At 40.6% G+C, this 7,924-nt stretch overlaps 1 pseudogene; it reads left to right on the top strand.

The window, feature by feature from the left end:
* Window positions 1-5,877: 5,877 nt before the first annotated feature.
* Window positions 5,878-7,470, top strand: LOC129487246 (heat shock cognate 71 kDa protein-like; annotated as a pseudogene).
* The last annotated feature ends 454 nt before the right edge of the window (window positions 7,471-7,924 follow it).

Here is a 7,924-nt window from a genome sequence, read left to right as displayed (position 1 = left end):
TTGATCTATATCTCTGTTTTGGTACCAGTACCATGCTGTTTTGGTTACTGTAGCCTTGTAGTAGAGTTTGAAGTCAGGTAGCGTGATGCCTCCAGCTTTGTTCTTTTGGCTTAGGATTGACTTGGCGATGCGGGCTCTTTTTTGGTTCCATATGATCTTTAAAGTAGTTTTTTCCAATTCTGTGAAGAAAGTCATTGGTAGCTTGATGGGGATGGCATTGAATCTATAAATTACCTTGGGCAGTATGGCCATTTTCACGATATTGATTCTTCCAACCCATGAGCATGGAATGTTCTTCCATTTGTTTGTATCCTCTTTTATTTCATTGAGCAGTGGTTTGTAGTTGTCCTTGAAGAGGTCCTTCACATCCCTTGTAAGTTGGATTCCTAGGTATTTTATTCTCTTTGAAGCAATTGTGAATGGGAGTTCACTCATGATTTGGCTCTCTGTTTGTCTGTTATTGGTGTATAAGAATGCTTGTGATTTTTGTACATTGATTTTGTATCCTGAGACTTTGCTGAAGTTGCTAATCAGCTTAAGGAGATTTTGGGCTGAGACAATGGGGTTTTCTAGATATACAATCATGCCATCTGCAAACAGGGACAAGTTGACTTCCTCTTTTCCTAATTGAATACCCTTTATTTCCTTCTCCTGCCTGATTGCCCTGTCCAGAACTTCCAACACTATGTTGAATAGGAGTGGTGAGAGAGGGCATCCCTGTCTTGTGCCAGTTTTCAAAGGGAATGCTTCCAGTTTTTGCCCATTCAGTATGATATTGGCTGTGGGTTTGTCATAGCTCTTAGTATTTTGAGATATGTCCCATCAATACCTAATTTATTGAGAGTTTTTAGCATGAAGGGTTGTTGAATTTTGTCAAAGGCCTTTTCTGCATCTATTGAGATAATCATGTGGTTTTTGTCTTTGGTTCTGTTTATTTGCTGGATTACATTTATTGATTTGCGTATGTTGAACCAGCCTTGCATCCCAGGGATGAAGCCCACTTGATCATGTTGGATAAGCTTTTTGATGTGCTGCTGGATTCAGTTTGCCATGATTTTATTGAGGATTTTTGCATCAATGTTCATCAAGGATATTGGTCTGAAATTCTCTTTTTTGGTTGTGTCTCTGCCAGGCTTTGGTATCAGGATGATGCTGGCCTCATAAAATGTGTTAGGGAGGATTCCCTCTTTTTCTATTGATTGGAATAGTTTCAGACGGAATGGAACCAGTTCCTCCTTGTACCTCTGGTAGAATTCGGCTGTGAATCCTTCTGGTCCTGGACTGTTTTTGGTTGGTAAGCTATTGATTATTGCCACAATTTCAGAGCCTGCTATTGGGCTATTCAGAGATTCAACTTCTTCCTGGTTTAGTCTTGGCAGGGTTATGTGTCCAGGAATTTATCCATTTCTTCTAGATTTTCTAGTTTGTTTGTGTAGAGGTGTTTGTAGTATTCTCTGATAGTAGATTGTATTTGTTTGGGATCAGTGGTGATATCCCCTTTATCATTTTTTTATTGAGTCTATTTGATTCTTCTCTCTTTTCTTCTTTATTAGTCTTGCTAGCGGTCTATCAATTTTGTTGATCTTTTCAAAAAACCAACTCCTGGATTCATTAATTTTTTGAAGGGTTTTTTGTGTCTCTATCTCCTTCAGTTCTGCTGTGGTCTTAGTTATTTTTTGCCTTCTGCTAGATTTTGAATATGTTTGCTCTTGCTTCTCTAGTTCTTTTAATTGTGATGTTAGGGTGTCAGTTTTAGATCTTTCCTGCTTTCTCTTGTGGGCATTTACTGCTATAAATTTCCCTCTACACACTACTTTAAATGTGTCCCAGAGCTTCTGGTATGTTGTATCTTTTTTCTCGTTGGTTTCAAAGAACATCTTTATTTCTGCCTTCATGTTGTTATGTACCCAGAAGTCATTCAGGAGCAGGTTGTTCACTTTCCATGTAGTTGAGCGGTTTTGAGTGAGTTTCTTAATCCTGAGTTCTAGTTTGATTGCACTTTGGTCTGAGAGACAGTTTGTTATAATTTCTGTTCTTTTACATTTGCTGAGGAGAGCTTTACTTCCAACTATGTGGTCAATTTTGGAATAGGTGTGGTGTGGTGCTGAAAAAAATGTATATTCTGTTGATTTGTGGTGGAGAGTTCTGTAGATGTCTATTATGTCTGCTTGGTGCAGAGCTGAGTTCAATTCCTTGGTATCCTTGTTAACTTTCTGTCTCGTTGATCTGTCTAATGTTGACAGTGGGGTGTTAAAGTCTCCCATTATTATTGTGTGGGAGTCTAAGTCTCTTTCTAGGTCACTCAGGACTTGCTTTATGAATCTGGGTGCTCCTGTATTGGGTGCATATATATTTAGGATAGTTAGCTCTTCTTGTTGAATTGATCCCTTTACCATTATGTAATGGCCTTCTTTGTCTCTTTTGATCTTTGTTGGTTTAAGGTCTATTTTATCAGAGACTAGGATTGCAACCCCTGCCTTTTTTTGTTTTCCATTTGCTTGGTCCTCCTTCCTTTTATTTTGAGCCTATGTGTGTCTCTGCACATGAGATGGGTTTCCTGAATATAGCACACTGATGGGTCTTGACTCTTTATCCAATTTGCCAGTATGTGTCTTTTAATTGGAGCATTTAGTCCATTTACATTTAAAGTTAATATTGTTATGTGAGAATTTGATCCTTTCATTATGATGTTAGCTGGTTATTTTGCTCGTTAGTTGATGCAGTTTCTTCCCAGCCTGGATGATCGATACAATTTGGCATGAATTTGCAGTGGCTGGTACTGGATGTTCCTTTCCATGTTTAGTGCTTCCTTCAGGAGCTCTTTTAGGGCAGGCTTGGTGGTGATAAAATCTCTCAGCATTTGCTTATCTGCAAAGTGTTTTATTTCTCCTTCACTTTTGAAGCTTAGTTTGGCTGGATATGAAATTCTGGGTTGAAAATCCTTTTCTTTAAGAATGTTGAATATTGGCCGCTACTTTCTTCTGGCTTGTAGAGTTTCTGCTGAGAGATCAGCTGTTAGTGTGATGGGCTTCCCTTTGTGGATAACCCGACCTTTCTCTCTGGCTGCTCTTAACAGTTTTTCCTTCATTTCAACTTTGGTGAATCTAACAATTATGTGTCTTGGAGTTGCTCTTCTCGAGGAGTATCTTTGTGGTGTTCTCTGTATTTCCTGAATCTGAATGTTGGCCTGCCTTGCTAGATTGAGGAAGTTCTCCTGGATAATATCCTGCAGAGTGTTTTCCAACTTGGTTCCATTGTCCCCATCACTTTCAGGTACACCAATCAGACGTAGATTTGGTCTTTTCACATAGTCCCATATTTCTTGGAGGCTTTGTTCATTTCTTTTTATTCTTTCTTCTCTAAACTTCCCTTCTCACTTCATTTCATTCATTTCTTCTTCCATCACTGATACCCTTTCTTCCAGTTGATCGCATCGGCTCCTGAGGCTTCTGCATTCTTCACATAGTTCTTGATTCTTGGCTTTCAGCTCCATCAGCTCCTTTAAGCACCTCTCTGTATTGGTTATTCTAGTTATACATTCATCTAAATTTTTTTCAAAGTTTTTAACTTCTTTGCCTTTGGTTTGAATTTCCTCCTGTAGCTCGGAGTAGTGTGATCGTCTGAAGCCTTCTTCTCTCAACTCGTCTAAGTCATTCTCCGTCCAGCTTTGTTCCGTTGCTGGTGAGGAACTGCATTCTTTGGAGGAGGAGAGGCACTCTGCTTTTTAGAATTTCCAGTTTTTCTGCTCTGTTTTTTCCCCATCTTTTTGGTTTTATCTACTTTTGGTCTTTGATGATGGTGATGTACAGATGGGTTTTTGGTGTGGATGTCCTTTCTGTTTGTTAGTTTTCCTTCTAATAGACAGTACCCTCAACTGCAGGTCTGTTGGAGTTTGCTAGAGGTCCACTCCAGACGCTGTTTGCCTGGGTCTCAGTAGCGGAGGCTGCAGAACAGCGGATTTTCATGAACCGCGAATGCTGCTGCCTGATCGTTCCTCTGGAAGTTTTGTCTCAGAGGAGTACCTGACCATGTGAGGTGTCAGTCCGCCCCTAGTTGGGGGTGCCTCCCAGTTAGGCTGCTTGGGGGTCAGGGACCCACTTTAGGAGGCAGTCTGTCCATTCTCAGATCTCCAGCTGCGTGCTGGGAGAACCACTAGTCTCTTCAAAGCTGTCAGACAGGGACATTTAAGTCTGCAGAGGTTACTGCTGTCTTTTTGTTTGTGCCCTGCCCCCAGAGGTGGAGCCTACAGAGGCAGGCAGGCCTCTTTGAGCTGCGGTGGGCTCTACCCAGTTCGAGCTTCCTGGCTGCTTTGTTTACCTAAGCAGGCCTGGGCAATGGCGGGCACCCCTCCCCCAGCCTCGCTGCCACATTGCAGTTTGATCTTAGACTGCTGTGCTAGCAATCAGTGAGACTCCGTGGGCATAGGACCCTCCAAGCCAGGTGTGGGATATAATCTCCTGGTGTGCTGTTTTTTAAGCCTGTGGGAAAACACAATATTAGGATGGGAGTGACCTGATTTTCCAGGTGCCATCTGTCACCCCTTTCTTTGACTAGGAAAGGGAACTCCCTGACACCTTGCACTTCCCGAGTGAGACAATGCCTCACCCTGCTTCAGCTTGCGCACTGTGCACTGAACCCGCTGTCCTGCGCCCACTCTCTGGCACTCCCTTGTGAGATGAACCCGGTACCTCAGATGGGAATGCAGAAGTCACCCATCTTCTGCATCGCTCACGCTGGGAGCTGTAGACCAGAGCTGTTCCTATTCAGCCATCTTGGCTCCCTCCTGCCTCGCAAGTTTATGTTCTACAAATGAATGAGTTACGGTAAATTTTGTCTTGGGAAATTTTCATTAACAATGGGAAAAAGAGGAGATTTTATATAAAATTATGTAGGCTTCACTATCAAGTATATTATTAACAGGAAATGTCATTGTGCATGAGTATTGACCAAAACAAAAACAATCCTACACTTAAATTATTTTCATATTTGAATAGAAGGATTGGCCACAGAGTTTTGTGACTTCATTCATGTCAAATTGTGTTTTTCCTCTAATGCTAACTTCTTCCTAGCTAGATACTATATATATATGTGCCCATGGACACTCTAATACTACCAAACTACAATGGGTCTTGGGAGGAAGGAGAAGTGGTTCTCTTAAACAATTGTTGTTACATGCTCAATTTTGTTTCTCCCTGATCAGGACCATGGAGGAGACTCCTACAAGTAAGAGGCCTTGAAATTTAGAGTTTTGATACCTTAGGGACATGTCCACTCCTGAATGTAAATCTTGAATTTTAGAAGACAATGAAAAACAACTATTATTTTTAGAAATGCAGTTCCTAAACTGGCCTTAAGGCACCCTGGACACCACAGTAAACTCACAAGGGTGCTGCCAAATATTTTAAATTTTATTTGGCCCTAGAAATACAATGAAAAAATTCCCGAGATATTAAAATTATTATGAACTGAGGAAGTGGGGGATATTTCTTTTTCTCAGACAGTGTAGAGGGGCTTGATTGGTAGTTGAAGACCCTGGTGTTGGTAGATGTGTTTTGGGTGAGCTTTGCAGTTTGTTGTTGCCGTTTTGGAGGTTCATACCTGTCCACACTTTCCACTTCAACTGGATGCTGTGTTACAGTGGACTAAAGTACATTAAAGGTGATCTCATATGAAATGAATCATCTTCAGCTGGGCCAGTTGCTCATGACCAGATAACTGAGAAAAATAGGAAGATCATTGAGGATGTCAAGCACCTGTCCAGAGTTTGCAAAAATGTTCATTAGCATTTCTCATGGCTGTAATGGCTTATCTAGATTTTCATCTATATAAGTGCTAAGTAGGTGATCTCTTAGAATAATGAAATTATTATTTCACCTTGAGAAGACTATTTCCAATGTTATGGTCATAGGGCCTAATGACTCTAATGTCAGGCTACCAAAGATCCTGGAACCATTGCTGGTCTCAATGTACTTAGAATTATCAATGAGCCCACTGCTGCTTCTATTGCTTATGGCACAGACAAAAAGGTTGGAGCTGAAAGACATGTGCTCATCTATGACTTAAGAGATGAAATTTTTGATGTGTCTGTCCTCACTCTTGAGGATGAAATCTTTGAGATCAAATCTACAGCTGGAGACACCCACTTAGGTGAAGAAGATTTTGACAACCAAATGATCAACCATTTTATTGCTGAGTTCAAATACAAGCATAAGGACAGTAGTGAGAACAACAGGGCTGTCTGATGCTTCTGTACTGCTTGTGATGGGGTAATTGCACTCTCCCTTCCAGCACCCAGGCCAGTAGTGAGATTAATTCTCTCTGTGAAGGAACAGATATTTATACCTCCATTACCCATGCCCAGTTTGAAGAATTGATTGCTGTCCTGTTCCGTGGCACCCAGGACCCCATAGAGATACCCCTTCAGGACACCAAACTAGACAAGTTGCAGATCCATGTTATTGTCCTGGTAGGTGGTTCTATCTCTATCTCCTAGATCCAAAAACTCCCTCAATAGTTATTTAGTGGAAAAGAGCTGACAAGAGCATTGACCCTGATAAAGCTGTTGCTTATGGTGCAGCAGTCCAGGCAGCCATCCTATCTTAAGACAAATCTTAAACTACTGAAGATTTGCTACTTTTGGATTCACTCCTCTTCTCTTTGGTAATGATGCTGCTGTGGAGTCATGACTGTTCCCATGAAATGCAATGTACTTTTCTTACCAAGCAGACCCAGACCTTCACTACCTACCCTGACAACCAACCTGATGTCCTCATTCAAATTTATGAAGGTGAGAGTGCCATAACCAAGGATAACAATTTGCTTGTTATCCAGCGCAAGTTTGAGCTCATAGGCATACTTCCTGCTGCCTTTGCTGTTCCTCAGATTAAAGTCACTTGTGATATTCATGTCAATAGCATCCTCAATATCTCTGCTGTAGGTAAGAGTACAGAAAAAGAGAACAAAATTATCATCACTAATGACCAGGGGCATTTGAGCAAGGAAGACATTGAGAATATGGTCCGGGAAGCTGAGTACAAAGCTGAAGATGAGAAGCAGAAGGACAACGTGGCATCAGAGAATTCACTTGACTCTTATTCATTCAACATGAAAGCAACTGTTGAAGATGAGAAACTTCAAGGCAAGATCAACAATAAGGATAAACAGAAGATTCTTGACAAGTGTAATAAAATCACCAACTGGCTTGATAAGAATCAGACTATAATGAAGGAAGAATTTGAACATCAGCAGAAAGAGCTAGTTTGCAGTCCATCATTATCAAGCTGTACCAGGGTGCAGGGCCATACTAGGAGGAATTATCAAGCTATACTAAGGTGCAGGGACATGCTGGGAGGAATGCCTTGGGGCTTCCCTGGTGGAAGAGCTCCTTTCTCTGGTAGTGCTTCCTTAAGGCCCATCATTGAAGAGGTTGATTAAGCCAACTCAAATATAGATGTAACATTGTTCCACACAGTAAAATGTTAAGGGACTCAAATTTGTAGCAAACTATGTGGCAGTTTTAAAGTTGAGCTTCTGGAGAAAACTACTGGGCATTCTGTATACTTGAACATGTGTGCAGGGAAAGGAGTAGAATACAGTGCACTTCATGACCAATGTATTACAAGTAGAAAATGCAACATCTAAAATAAAACTGTATTTGGAAACTCTCCCAAAGAGTTAGAAATTCGTAGGCAATTAAGATATAAAATTACACATATGTTTGTAACTGTACATAAAAGAAAGGCTAGAATAAGGATATCAGTAAGTAATTAGCAGTTGTGTTTGAATGGTGAGAATATGATAATATATAGCCACTTCTCTTTATTTCTTATTTTATTTTTCAAAATTGTTAATCTGTTTTACCTTACAAAGAAACCAGAAAAAGAGGAAGAAAGGAAAGAAAACATGCATAATTTTCAGAATTCTG

Source organism: Symphalangus syndactylus, chromosome 8 (genome assembly GCF_028878055.3).
Source record: "Symphalangus syndactylus isolate Jambi chromosome 8, NHGRI_mSymSyn1-v2.1_pri, whole genome shotgun sequence".
NCBI classification, from domain to species: domain Eukaryota; kingdom Metazoa; phylum Chordata; class Mammalia; order Primates; family Hylobatidae; genus Symphalangus; species Symphalangus syndactylus.
This window is presented reverse-complemented; position numbering and strand designations above follow the sequence as displayed.